Source organism: Cottoperca gobio, chromosome 8 (assembly GCF_900634415.1).
Source record: "Cottoperca gobio chromosome 8, fCotGob3.1, whole genome shotgun sequence".
NCBI classification, from domain to species: Eukaryota; Metazoa; Chordata; class Actinopteri; order Perciformes; family Bovichtidae; genus Cottoperca; species Cottoperca gobio.
Window position 1 is genome coordinate 3,747,199 of NC_041362.1, and position 15,049 is coordinate 3,762,247.

A 15,049-nucleotide genomic window follows, 5' to 3' on the forward strand; every position below is an offset into this window, starting at 1 on the left:
TGAGATTATATTTAGATTAGGAATTAACTTTCATGCTTTTAAATGTTGTTAAAATAGAGTTTTGCTAATTAATGGTTTTAGGACACTTAGGTGCTTTACTAAAATACTTTTTATGGCATATAAGTAATAGTATTATGGTTCTTATTGTTATCACTATGTTGTTTTAGCTCATTTATTATTACAATTAATATCATTTTCATTTATTTATTCTCAATGATCTATTATTTACTTTATTTATTTATTTTCTATTTATTTAATTTAATTTAATTTAATTTAATTTAATTTAATTTAATTTAATTTAATTTAATTTAATTTAATTAATTATTATTTATTTAATTTATTTAATTATTATTTTATTTTATTTTATTTTATTTTATTTATCTCTTTTCTTTTCTTTTCTTTTCTTTTCTTTTCTTTCTTTATTTCTTTTATTTCTTTTATTTCTTTTATTTCTTTTATTTCTTTTATTTCTTTTATTTACTACAACAACATACTTATGAATATCTAATCTAAGTTTTCCATCTATTTATGGATTGAAAATCTGCAAATAAAATGTGATTTTACTGAGTGGAAACTTGGCCCATTCTAAAGCAAAGAAATTCCAGCTGCAGCCCGGGTCCAGAAGAGTCGTAAGTAAATCCATCCTGCAGGTTCTGAGCAGTGAGTCCACTAGGTGGCGACAAATCCTCAGGTACAAACAATGCATCTTGCAGAGCTTTAGCAAAGTCAATAATTATGAACTTAAATCTACTAATCGACTAATCATAGTTCTGTTTGGATGAATTATTTGGTAAAAGAAGTCACTTATTCTCAAAGTGTCGAATATATACACATTTATACTTCATTGTGTGTCGCTCTCCTCTCTTCTTCCTCTTTTGTTGCTTTCTTTCTGCATTTGAACTTGACACATTCTCCTACAGCTGACTGTTCTGACCAGTCATAACAACTTGTGTATCTTCGTGCAATATTTCAGCCGCCTGTTTGAAAGAATTTCTAATGATGATGGGAGCAAACCAAGTAGGAATTTCCTGCCATTTTCTTGCGTTCCTCTGCTTGAGATGGCATCAGCTTGGCTGCTGTCCCAGAGTCTGTGGGACAGATAACAGCAGGCCTTGAACCTCTTTCAAATATCTACAACTCCCCAGCATTGTTAAACATTGCGAACTGCTTGACCTCAAACGTTACTGGCTTTTAGCTGTTTTATGGTCTCCCGTGTCCATCCATTCCTTATTTCCATTAAGGGCTCTTCTCGTTCAGGGTCATGAAGCTTGAATACGCATATTCGGCCTCAAGCGTGCATGTTGCATTGTTACTGTTCTCGTAGAAGAGGCGATGAAGCACGTTTATGTTGCTGCTGTGTGCAAATTGCTTTAACTTGAGGGAAAAAAGTGAATGCCGTGTGACTTTGAGTCATTTTTGGGAGAAAAATAAAGTGTTTGTTGGAAGTGGTGGGACGGAGCTATAATGGATTCTGCAGTGTGACTTTAGTATCTGGAGGAAAAGCATGTGCTCACCCTGTGGAGGACCAGGCGGAGGGAGTCACATCGGGCAGACACGCTTAATAGGTACACGGTGCACACACAATACAAGGCTTGTGTGTGTGTTTCAGTGGCGGCAGAAGCAGATGTACTCGACAGGATGTCCCTTGTGAGAGTGATGAGCAGAAGTGAAACAGCTGAAGAGGTTGTGTCTTTGTGGCTGTGGTGAAGCTGAAATGTCACGCTATACCTGCTAACAAAGTGAAATGAGGCTAACTTTTAACTGAGGGGGCAGACTTTACATTTCTCAAGAATTTGTGGCCTCATGTTTCAGGTACAAGATTAAAAAGCGAAGGCAGATCAAACGTGTTCGTGATCTCAAAAGGGATGTATAGTTCAGATAATAAAGTACAAGACAGCAGACACCAAAATCCCAAGAAGGCACTCGCTTCTTAAACAATGGCAAAAAAAAGCCTTTATTGTAATAGAATAATCACGTTAGACCCTCTGGATAAACTCTCCATTGATACATCTCTGGTTACTAGCTAAGAGTTACAATAGGTAAACGATATATTGCTGAGATAAGTAAGTTAAAAGTAATGGAAGCTCAACTGCAAACTTAACCAAACCGACCTAAGCATTTCCAGTTATATATATATATGTATCCATCAGCGATAGTTTAATACCATCCCATTTAAAGGAACATTTGTACGGGATGTGGGGCACATGTGACGACAGGTTGGGAACCGCTGCTCTGCATCATCATCATGTGCAAATGTGACAGAAGTGTAATCTTGTGATCGTTGTTTTTGTCTTGTGCCGATAGGTTCAGGCCGCAGCGTTCACAGTCTGATATCATAAATCCTGTCTATCTGTCTGAGAGGTGTTGTTGCTCTTTGTACAACCACCGTTTGACTGCTTTGGTCTGGACTTGATGGATTGCATGATTTTAACAATGCGTCTGCATCTGATGAGGTAGAGTTACTGCGTCTGTGACCTTTTGTTACCTCTCCTCTCAACTCAGACACATTTAATCCATATCCTCATCATTTTTACTTACACAATATTCTGCCTGGAGACATGTTATTTATGGTGTCTCTCCAGAGTTTCTTCTATTTCAACATTGCATGCGAGGCATGTGTGTCGTGCTTCTGCGTGTTGCAGTTGGATTTAGCGCTTTTATATTAGATGTTGCAGGGATACCTGGTAAAAATAGAAAGTATCCCCTCGTCTGTGAAACCCATCCAGCGTGCAGGACGACTGGGACGGGAGTGAGAGGTCGAACGAATTCCCTCCTCGGAGAATTTAATCCAGGGTGATAAAAACCCAAAGTTAGCTATAACTTTATGTGCCAATTTATAAAGCAGAAATGTGTGTGTGACTGTTGTGACGGCGGATGGCAGGTTTACTTCACTAAAGGCTGAAGAGAGAGCCTGAGAAACGCACAGTGCATTCTTCACAAGGTAACACAGAGGGAGTGTGAGGCGCGCTGCTAAAACCATCATGTCTGAAACACGAGAGGACGTGTGGAAAGTATGAATGGTTCTGAACACATGGACACGGAGTCAGCACATTCTGAAAATAATTTCCTAAAAACATTTTAGAATTACCAGCTCAAACTTTACTATTATTATTGGGAGTAACTAGTTACATGTAATGAAGTTACACAATTAAATGCTAATTAAATGAGATAACTATGTAATTAAAGTACAAACTGTTGGGGTTATATCCAGTATATATTATTTTCTGTAAAGATATATGTGTAACATATAACATTTTAATTATAATTTTAATTAAAGTTATATTGAACAACGTTTATTAAAAGTTTGATGCAGTATAACAGTAACAGCTGGACAACATTACAGTCTCGCTGTGGACTGGGTCTGGCCAATCTCTCATCTCAAGGTCAAAGGTCACTCAGGTCGTGTCATGAGAGAGGGGGGGTTAGATCATCATATTTTATATACGTTTATTTTCCCAGAGTCTTTTGATATATGGGATGCTGATGTTGGACATGAGACTTTGCGTCAGCTGTCGCCCTCAGGGCCACCGCCTGATCTGCCGCTTTAAATTCCACAGAGCAAGTTTGTATACAAAACCTCGGCGCTCCAGGAAGTAGCGGGGATTGTGTCATGGGAAATGCCCCTCAGTCTTGAATCAACTGCTCCGGGGCATTCTTTCTCCCTGTTAGATCGGGGACATCCTGTTCCTGCTCTTTTCTTGGCCTTCAGACACACGAGTCCTGGGACTAGACCTGACATTCATTTAGCTCAAAGTGCTGATTTCTTAGTCACGGCTTAAGCCGCAGGTCAACGCAGGACAATCCCAGCGTGTACGCATTCCCCCTGCAGCTGCACCATCATGGGGATTTCTGCTCGGTCGTATCTCAGATATGTATCGGGGGCTCGTTCCGTTGTGATATCCAGCTGCTTAGATAACATACAGGAGAAAGTGTAGATCTCATCAGCAGAGGTTAGTCTGGTCAAATCCCTCGTCTGGCTGGGAAAACACAGATGGAGCCAGACGACGCGGTTGCACTCGGCAGCTTCAGGGGCCAATGGTTGAATGTGAACCATGGAAGGACATTAAACTAAAAACTAAAGAAATGGGTGGCACTATCTGTGTTTTATAGATATTTTATGTTTTCTTAACCGTGAAACTGTCCAACAGCACACATTCCAGTGTTTTATCTTTCCTTTCTTGGCCCGTCTATGCTCCAGGTGCAGCAGGCGGAGAATGCCAGGCGCTCCATGCATCAGTACCTCACCTGTGATGTGGTAAAACGAAGTGATGGGTGGTGTGTCGGGGCACGGCAAATGACTCAGTCGTGCTGGTATTTACCCGCCACGGTATAAAAACAGTTCTCGGCAGTAGATGGAGGCTTGTTTTAGCACTACCACTGTCACTGCTGCACAGTTCTCACGCCCGAGGGGCTTCTTTCTCCGTCTCTCTTCAGGCTGCGTCTCTCTTTGTGTATGAATCATTTTGTAATAATGTTTTTCAATGCACCTTCTAACAGACACTGAAAATGAGCGGTGCACTCCACCCACCACCTGGTTACCTGGATACCCTGTGTTTACAGCTGGGCCTGGACTCACAGTAACTAAGTGTGTAGACATAACATGATGCATTGTGTTAGCACGCATGACAGTAAGTGGCAAGACGACCTACCCACAAACATTAACACCACACCACACTGATTTTTCATTTGCATTTTGCAGTCAGTCTCCTGTCTCTCCGATTTCCTGCGTGCTACGTGCGAATGCTTTGCAAAGCCACTTCCCCTCTCCAATGCAATGCAGTTCACACAAAAAGGAGATGAAGGTGCTTTGCAGTTGAGACATGGAGCGCTTACACCTGAATAATGAAGTCGTGTCCCGATATTTGTCTTAGCGTCTGCATCTGTTGCCCTTTTCTTTAGCTTTCTTTTATTAGCTTGCATGCGCTTGCTGTTAAAAGGAAGCTGCAGCGAAACCTCGCCATACGTCACAAACGATGAGTATGCGACCCATTTTCTACAGCCCGCGCCACAGTTGCACGATCTCTGCCTCGGCTTTCAGTTCCCAGGAACACACTGACATAACATTTCACACCTGTGGCGTGCCAACCTGCTAAATGCCTATCACAGTTGTTCTCCCCCTTTCTCTAATTAATGTGTTCAGAGGATCATATTTCCTCGGGGCTCTTTGTGTTATGCTCTCAGCACAGGCCCAGCATGTCCCGCACACAGTGGAGAGGTAATCCTTGTGATTACTTCAACAAATACTTGTCTCGCACACCTGAATAGAGAGAAATGTCACCTGTCTTCATTTCTAACATACCTGTTCTGCTTGGGCATTATTCTTTTTTTCCCAGACACTGTGCACTTCTTATTGGTTGATTTAAAAATACCTGCAGTGAAACAGAGACTGCAAACTATAAAGCTCCACCTTAAATCTCTGGCATGTCTCCATGTTCTTAGAGTATCTGTGTGACATGTTTGCTTCATGTGATGTTTGTTAGTCTCTTCCACTTCCTGCTGTTGTTCCTGCCTATTCAAATGAAAGTGAAATAAATACACATTCACGGCTAAATGACATTTTTGTTAGCGACACTTAGTGTGACGGTACTTTCCTGTATGCTGCTCAGTGTTGAGGTGTTTCAATGGAAGATTGCAGATTATTCTGATGATGATAAATCACATGACTCCTCTCTACAAGGTTTCATCTCTTTCCTTTCTGGTGCTGGATGCCTGACTTAAATATGATGCTGATAATGTGTTGCCAAGTTAAAGTCAAGTACCGTAATTGTTCATAAAAATATCAAATTAAACAAGACTAATATGCCTCTTAAGATATACAAGACTCCCAGAACACCAGAGAGAGTTATTTATTATCACAGGGAGTTTCTATTCCAAATAAACAGTGGATTATGTAAATGTCCTTCTTCGACACAACCTCCCAGTCTGAGCTAAGAATGCAGATACAAAACATTCCCGAGGACCATCTGGGTCTTATCACGTCTCAACATCATTTCCTTCACATAAAATAGTCCAGGAGCCAAGTCCTTTAAGTGTGTGTTTACTGCTGCTACGTGCTAATCACACAAGTTGTCATATGAGTGGTTGATTTTATTGCTAATGTGATAAATGGTACTCTTGTACTAATACTGCGTCCATGCCGGGAAGTTGTTGTTTTGTGAAGTGATTAGAGGCAGAGTTAAAGGTCCATCTGGACAGAGATAGTAGAGAGTCACAGTGACATGCTGGCAAATTTCTCATTGGTTGAATCTGTATTGCATTTATAAGATGACAGATTAAAGGTCAATAAAAGCTCCAGGAGACGTGCCGTGCTTCATCCTCCAACATGGGCAGATCTTTTGGCTGCATCTGGGGAGAACATTTTTGCTGACAATTTATTATACGCCGTAATTATTACATAAGAAACTTTTGGCCTATAATTTGGGTTTTTAGAGAGCAGACTTCTGTGGAGGCAGCAGATAGCGTTAGCATGAGGAGGAGGACGATTATTAGCCCGCTGGTTATATAAGATGGTTTTTCCAGGACTTTTCTAACCCAAGAAATCAAATTGAATTCTGGAAGTGACATGCATGGCCATCTCCATGACGGGCATGCGGTGAACGCCATGTCATTACAGCCTAATAAGGGCATTATGCTGAGCTGATGGGCCAGTTTGACTCTCAATAACATTCCAGCTCTTCTTAGTTTCTGCTCATCAAGCTGTTAAGAAATCACCTTCACATTCCTTCCTTGTTTACGGCTCATTTCAGGAAGGTGACAGGATTAGTGTGTCTGAAAGAACGAGTGGCGTTCATGCCCTCCACGCCCTGACACTTACAGTAAACCGAGGCCGTTGTTTGATTCTAAAGGATCCTGTTGTACACAAAGCAGGGGTATACATGCTAAATACTTGTAATTTATGGCTTCATGTTAACAAATCAATGTAATGCTTTATAGATTAGTAATCCATCACAAAGGCTCCTCCAGGAAACAGTCAGATCCTTTCTTTAAGTAGACGTAACAATAAAACAATCCAAAATCCTCTATTAAAAGTAAGTTTTGCATTTTAAAATCATTCCTTCAGTAAAAGTATTATCAGCTAAATGTACTTAAAGTAACAAAAGTAAAAGTTTTTGTCCTGCAAAGCTGCATTTTATGGAGGTAGCTGCTCCAGGTAGAGCTGGTTTGACCGACTTTATACACAGTTTAATCCAGTGGTACCCAACATAGGGGTCTGGCCCCTCTAAGAGGTCACAGGATACATTTCAGGTTGTGTGATGTTTCATGAAAAAGAAGAAAAACTCATGGACGTCTGAGACAAAACAAAGGGACACAAACAGACTTTTTTAAAGGGGTTAAAGGTCGTAAATCACAGGTTTAATCTTTATGTGTTGATTATCATACGCTTGTATTTCAAATCTGAATTTGTAAAGTAACTTGTTATTCAATCTGTCAATATGAAGCGGCAGTAAAATGGAAATATTCAAGTAAGTGAGTGAAATAGATGACTTTAATAAATGCACTCTTTAGGAGTGAGGAAGATTTAACTCTTTAATCAATGATTTACCAACATTTCTAAATGCAGACACTTATTAGTAACTGAGTAAGTCATTACTTAAGGCTCATTTAGGACTAAAAAAATGACAACACAACACAGTTTCAAGTTATTTTACTTTGATTCTAAGCTCTTAAAAGCGCTGCGGAAACACGCTGCTGCGTCTCATCCTTGAGAACTTTGAATGAATTCAATTCATGAATTGTCTTGTGCTGTCGGAGTCTCACAGTGGACTGAGCCGGATCATATGACCGCTCTGTCTCCGGCCTCTTTGATCAGCGCTTCGGATCACACACTGCAGTGGACATGTGCTGTTCTCCTCATTAACGTTACACTGCACACAAAGGTGACATCAAAGGTGCTGGAAAACTCTTTCATGGGAGAGACGTCGGACTACATTTGGGGGATTCTCCTTTTTTTTGTTTGTACATCTTAGAAAATCATTTAGTAAAGTTCTGATGTTTGGAACCTGTGAGCACCGTATTGCCGTGCAAGAAGCTTATTGAGACAGCTTTTGTTGTAATGATAACATGTGACACGTCGCTCAGACAGTTTCTTCAAAGCCTGGAGGCTGTTCTTTAGAGAAACAATAGAGAGATCTGTAGTCTCCCAATGATTCATCTGTGTTCAGTCTGAGTCTTCACATTGATGTGGCAGTGGATTCCTCTGGTCTGGCCTTGCGTCAGCAGGGGGATTCCTTGAGATCCAGCATCTGGGTGCTGCATTCTTGCCGTCCCTACACATTGCCTATCGCAACGCTCACGAGACACGGCAGCTCGACGGCCGCGGTCGCAGACAGAGTCGCTTCCTGTCCGCCAGCTGGAGTGAGGGGTGTGAGAAACAAGATCCCTGAGCTCAGAGTTATGGCCAGAGAGGCGACTACTAGCAAAGGAGCGAATAACCCCATCCCACAGCGCCGATGCTCCTCTCTCCAACAGACACTCCACTCAATAGACGAGGAAGAGAGACAAAGCAGCGATTCAGTGTCTGTTAACACAAGAGGCTCTGTGATTAATAAATTACCAGGCTATGAATGAAGATAAAGACGTGTAGGCTTTGTGACCTGAAACTTGAAAATCCAACTCCACTTGGAAGGATCATAAACTCAACACATACACCAAATTCAGATCCTCAGACAAACGGTCGGAATTGATTAGGGAGAATATATTAAAACTGAGCAGATGGCGCTAACCCTTGACTTTATTCATGGGGTCTCGATTTAGAGGAAGGCCTGTGTAGGGCGTGTCCCCCCTTTGATGGGACACCCGCCCTCAGTGTGGCCACAGACCTTGGTCCCCATTCAGCCTGAGGAAGGAGCTACAGACCTCTGGAAGCTCTCCAACTCTTTACGAATAATTTAAAGATAAATTAATGTAACTTCTACTCATTTTGCCACCACCAGTGGAGCAGTACATGCACAGCTTAAACACCCTCACGGGGTTGTAAAACAGGGGGAAATGCTCACTCCTGTTAAATAATAGGCAAGCAAAACGCCTTCCTGTGGAAAATGAGACTGTTGGAGTAAAGTAAGTTTAAATGTTTGATTCATTGGCCGCTTTGGGTCACTTGTCTGATTTGTGATGTGATTATCTGAAGCGAGGGGTGTGATAAAGAAGGCAGTTTCAACACAGGGGCCCGGAGGGACGCATGAATAACTGTCTGTCGAGGTGAGCCGTAAGTCATAGCTGCGGGGTCCTCGAGCGCTAAGCTAGTGGAAACACACACATATGAGTGCATACACTTAAGTCGAGGCGTCTCCCTGGGAGGTCTAAAGAAAGTGGAATTTTAAGTCAAATTATGTGAGCGAATGAGCCGCCGGACTCTCCTTTAAGTTCATGAAAGTCTCGAGGTGGCCTCTGGATTTACTGAGGCCCAACAAGTATTTGTTTGCGTGAATGAGAACAAAACACAAGAAAACAGTAGCAGGTTTCCTGGGCCACAGCCAGCGCTCATCAAAACGGGATGAACGGTCTCCGTGGAAAAGAAAGGCGACGATCCCTCCTTCCTCATTATTTCCCCGTTCTGCAGCTTTGCAGGGAGTCGAGAAAATACAGGAGAGTTCAGGTACGGAAACACAGGTATCATTGTTTGTGTGATTTTCACCTTCTGTGTTAAAGTTGGTGCAAGTCTCCACGTATATCACGGCTGGATTTACACAAAATGAGCACATCTTCTTTATTCCCAGAGGATACTTCCTAGCCATTTTGGTGCCCAGCGCATATTGCTTCTGGTGCTACAACGAAGCCAAATGTTCTCCTTCTACACAATAATTATCATAATCTAATTGGCAGATTGCCCTGACACTTACTCAACACATTCATCCTCCCCCGGTGGTGTTGTAATGAAGAGTGGAGCAGGAAACAAGGGTCCAACAAAGACCGAACTGGGACAAACACGCATTACAGCGGACAGATGTGAGAGGGGCATAATCTTCTTATCTCACTCTAAGCGGATGAGCACAAAATGTCGCACTTTTCTTTGAAGCACAACAACAAAAAAGACTTGTTTCCGGCTTTATGTGGCGCACCTGTTCGCAGTATGAATGAAAGAGTTGCCATGAAGTGTGACAGTTGCAGCAACAACAAAAAAAAGAAGGTTCTCCCCTTTTGTCTGACCGTTGACCCAAACCTCCCCTCGCCTCATTCCTCACGCGAGTCACAAAGGGTCGCACGGGGACGGAGCAAGCTGCCCGCTGATTACATGTGGTCAAACACAAAACCCCAACGCAAACATACACAGGGACAGGCACGCGCAAATCACACTCATGCACTAAAGTCCGGCTCTGGTTGGAAACTGGTCACATAAGCAGTGGAGCTTTAGAGGAAACCGACTGTACCTCGTGCGGTTTTACCTCAAAGAATCTTGACCCTTTTTTATGAGGCCTGTTAGGATTTTTCACCTCATTTTGAGTTGAGACCTTCTCATAAACCGAAGCCACAAAGCCGTCCCCGATGGCGTTGTGGTGCGATGGATGTAATGCCGAGGTTAGCCTCTTTAAAGATCTACTTGGCCACGATCTAAAGCAAATTCCTCCTCCCTCACACACACACACACACACACACATATATATTCTTGAGGGGGAAAGATTCATACAATTTGAAGCCGCTCATAAGCCAGTTGTGTGTTTTATTTGATAATAGTTTTTTATGTCGCTTCACATGACATATTTTTACTTATTTCTGAGCTCATGGCCAGAGGATTTTAGAAGCTGGCATGGTGCTGTTGGAAAGTGTGTGCAGCTTGTTGTGCTGTCACCACGGCTACGCAAACAAGCCCCGGAGAGCCGAAGCAGCACGCTTCAGCAGGTAACCGTTAGTAGCAAGCCGACCTTTGACCCCTGCCATGCCTCAGATGACATATGGTCGCATCTACCTGCTGTTACTGGAGTCACTGGGCTGTGTGATGTAAATGCAGTGAGCTGCAGCACCAGTAGTTGTTTCATGTCGACTGTAGGTCTGAGATACTTGCTCTGCCTGCAAAATGACAGGGGCCCTCGATACACAAACATTAATAATAAGCATCAGATGCAATCAATAAACATTAAAACGCCCAAAAGTCACGCATTTAATAGCCAAAACGTTTAGTTATAAATGCTTTGGTTGCATTTAAAAAGAGTTCGTACAAACTTAAACATAGCTGGAACCTCTTCCATCATGCAAAACAGATTCATAAACAGAAACTGCTCCCAGGGACAGAATGAATCGCTTATGTACGATCTTTTAATGTGAAATACACATTTACGGGATCAAAATGATCCTTTAATCAATTGAATTACCAGCTAATAGTTGTCTTCCTCTGCATGTAGCTCAACCTCTCCTACTGAGCTCTGCACAGCCTGAAAGGCCATCATGGAGAGATCGGCCTTCGCTCTGTTAATTATCCTAATTATCGTACATGCACAGAACTCTCTGTGGGCAGCCCTGACATTCTGCACACAGGAGTGTCTGGGCCCAACATCCTGCAACATTTCCTCCAACATATTTTCTTTCCCATGTGTATCAATTTATTTTCATTGTGAATTAGAAAACGCTCCGTGGGCCAACTGGCAGCCTCATCTGGCCCGTGGGCGTTAAGTTGAGTATCGCTGTTGTCGGTGCGTTGACAGAAGCTGCAAGGTTTAAGTGCAAAACATGGTTTTTCAAGTAGCAGGAGCACAGCTTGTACTTATAATCTATCAACATTGTCTTCCCCAGAGGTATTGTGTGTCTCCTGTCTTCTCCGATAGCTGTGTGGGTGAATATGTCCTTTCAGGAAATAACCCCACTTTTAAAAGATAACCAGGAAATTCCCTTGGCAACAGCCTGCCACAACAAATAGCATAGAAATGTTAGTAAATGAGCGTCAGTCATGTGTGTTTAAGTCTTTCTGCCAGACTAACACTATCCTATTTCTTAATACTTACCATCCCACCTCCTCCTACCTCCCAGTTTCCAATTAAAATACATTTTTTCCATTTCTCTCCTGAGTCACACATTCCAAATGGATTTCTCTGCTTCCCCATTTCCTCTGTTTCCTTCTGTCATCCTTCTTCTACCCACTGGGATGTCTTCTTCTATTACGCTTCACATGAGCGCCATTTGCAGTATATTCTTTCCACTTGTTAGTTTTAGCTTTATCTCAGCATCTCACAACGAAACCATGTTTATAGCCATCAGACTGCATTTGCTTTTTTTAAAAACATTTTTCCCATGTCATCAAGCCCCGCCTAAAACAACAGTAATTTGTTTTGGCAACCACACGGATAAGCTTTTGATGGATGGCCACGGGTGCAGGACTGTGTCGGCCAGTATTTTTCATTCCCTCCAAGAAGGTGTCAGCTTTTAAAATTCCCCAGGGTTGTGTTTAATCCCGTCTGATATTATCTGAATAATGCCGGGGAAGCATGTACGGGGGAATTGAGCTGTGAAAGGCTTCATGTTGCCTGTTGTTGGATTAATGACACAATGATGTGACTGTGCGGGGGGATGGAGACCGGAGACAGAAGCAACAGCTGAGAAAGCCCTTTCAGTTTCTAACTCGGTCTGTCTGTGTACGGCTAAGCCTGGCTGCATCTGTTAATGCCCACACCCCAACGGCATTTAGGGTGGTGTAATATCTAAATCTGCACGTAGCTATTTTGGCCAATCCAGACACACTTTGTAAAGCTTGGAGAGTTCTTGCATGTGCAGTCGTAGAGACAGAGCTTAACAACGTGCTGCCTCTATTCTCTTACTAATTCATCCGCCTGTTCAACATGTTTTTTTCTTCTTCTCCCCTTTGCTTGAAGGAAATAAGCACCTTACCACAATCACTGCATGCACATGCACAACAGGAGACGTGTGCACAGCTATAGTTACCAATTCCTCCGGTCTGGGAGGTCACGTTGCCAGAAAGTGAGGCAGGATGTGGCACAACGTCTCCTCTGCCGACTTTACCTTAGTGCAGCTTTCATCTTTTCTCTTCTTCTCTTCCTGTGCTGCTGCTTTGCACCGACCCACACAGGGTGAGCATGAAGAAAACAAATAAGTGACTGCAACCCAGGCTGAAAGAAATCTGTCAACAATGTGGACAAACAAAGATGTGCACTTTATTCTCTTTCCAGTGCAGTCGGCCTGCAGTTCCCAGCGCTCCACTTTGTCTTTCCTCAGTGTTTCCCATCTGCTGCATTTATCCTGAACATCATGTCACTTTTTCCCCGTTGGATTTCTGGTCAGGAGAGATGAACCAAATCCAGCTGTTAAAATGTGATTAACACGCAGAAGTGTTGCCCCTTTACAAATATTCCCATCCCGACGGTGGCTGACCTTGCTCCCGTTGCTGATCGTAGCACCCGTGGTGCAAAATATAGCTGTTGTTTTTAGTTGATTTGTAACAGATTACGCACTCATCATACATGTATGTTTGCCTGGAGGGGAAGCATTTTGATAAATGAGGCCCCCCTGAGATCGAGAGGAGTTGAAAAACATGTTCACTTACTCACTTGAGGCATCAGGATAAAAGGAACAGATGCTGAGCCACCTGCTCCAAAGAAGTAGGGGGCAGTATTTCACCTCTAAACTGGGTCCAATACAATCTCTAATGTTCATATTTTAGATGTAGTAGTTTGGCATATTTATTGTATTCTAATTGACTCTTATATTGTGTACTGCATTTACTCCTGAGTAATGCCTGTCAGTGCTTCTTCTCCCTCTGGTCTGAGGGCAGACTGGAGCTGCAGTGACTCACTAGCACCTCTAGAGGAACAAGTGGTATTACAGGCTGGACGGGCTGCAGCTAGCTGTTAGCATGCTAACTTCAGGAGATATCTCTGCAACACAACACACAGACGTCTTTGACATTAACACAGTTACCTCTTCACATTCGGTTGATAATGTTAGTTCATTGTTTTAACGTTTTAATTTTAAATTCCGGCATATTTTACACGTTGAACCTTTAAACCTGCAATAGGTTTAGCTAACCAAGCTGTAATTACAGATGTGCCTTCGATCCAATGAGATGAACAAGTAAATAAATGTCTCTTTATGTAGACGACTGAAAGAAGACTCTCACACCATCCACCTGCACACACAGGAACATTACCTGTTTGATCTTATCGTTATTCCCAAACATTATAAACAACCATTGACTAAACATAATGGGGGGGCTGTTCTGTCAGAAGCTCCGACTCTAAATCTAACTTCACATCATAAAATAATGTGATCACTGTCTGAAATACAATTTGAGGATTCTCACCCAGGCCACACACCGCTTCCCCGCCGGGCCTGTTTGCCAAGTGTTGTCTTTAGATTACAAACAAGGCGATGAGATCTCAAGCCTATTCTCATGTCTTATTTTTATCCCACCTCCATTGTTTTTTCTGTGTTGCCAAAAGGATTAGAAACGTATCTTTTAATACCACTCGAGCGTCAGCCCTGCACGTCAACCTGCAGTCTGGAGGTGAATGACTTCCAGCACCAGTGTTTGGGAACCCACTGATCCTCCCCGCTCGGGCCACACTGATGTTTGTCCTTCCTGCAAACCACAGTAGTTGATGTGGCAGAAATACCCGCAGTTTTTCGGGGCGGGAGAAAGCGTTGAGACGTGGGTGGTGTGCTAAGCATTTAAATCAACCGGAGCTTGGGCTGTTTAGCTTTATGAGGTGCCAGACCTCTGCCGCTCCATTCAGACTGCTTTACACTGAGGTCACCGCAAACAGATTAGATATCACACCAGTGTGTGACCTAGGCTCGCCACCATTACACCACTGCACCAATGATTCATGGACTTAATAAAAGCATAACATCATCGTGTATTACATCGGCCTAAGTTAGCCCTCCCTAACCCTGTAAAGTGGTAACATACACGATATCTACCCGAGCAAATTAGGGTCTAGTGCAGAGACATGGAGGATCAGTTGCGTGGTAATTACAAATTGCACAACACATGGCACATACGATGTGTGTTGAAACCCTGTATAAGCAGGCAAAGAAGGCAGGGAACACTTATCGACTGAGGTGAGATTACCAAGTAGCCCTCCTGAGTCTGAACCCATTCATTACA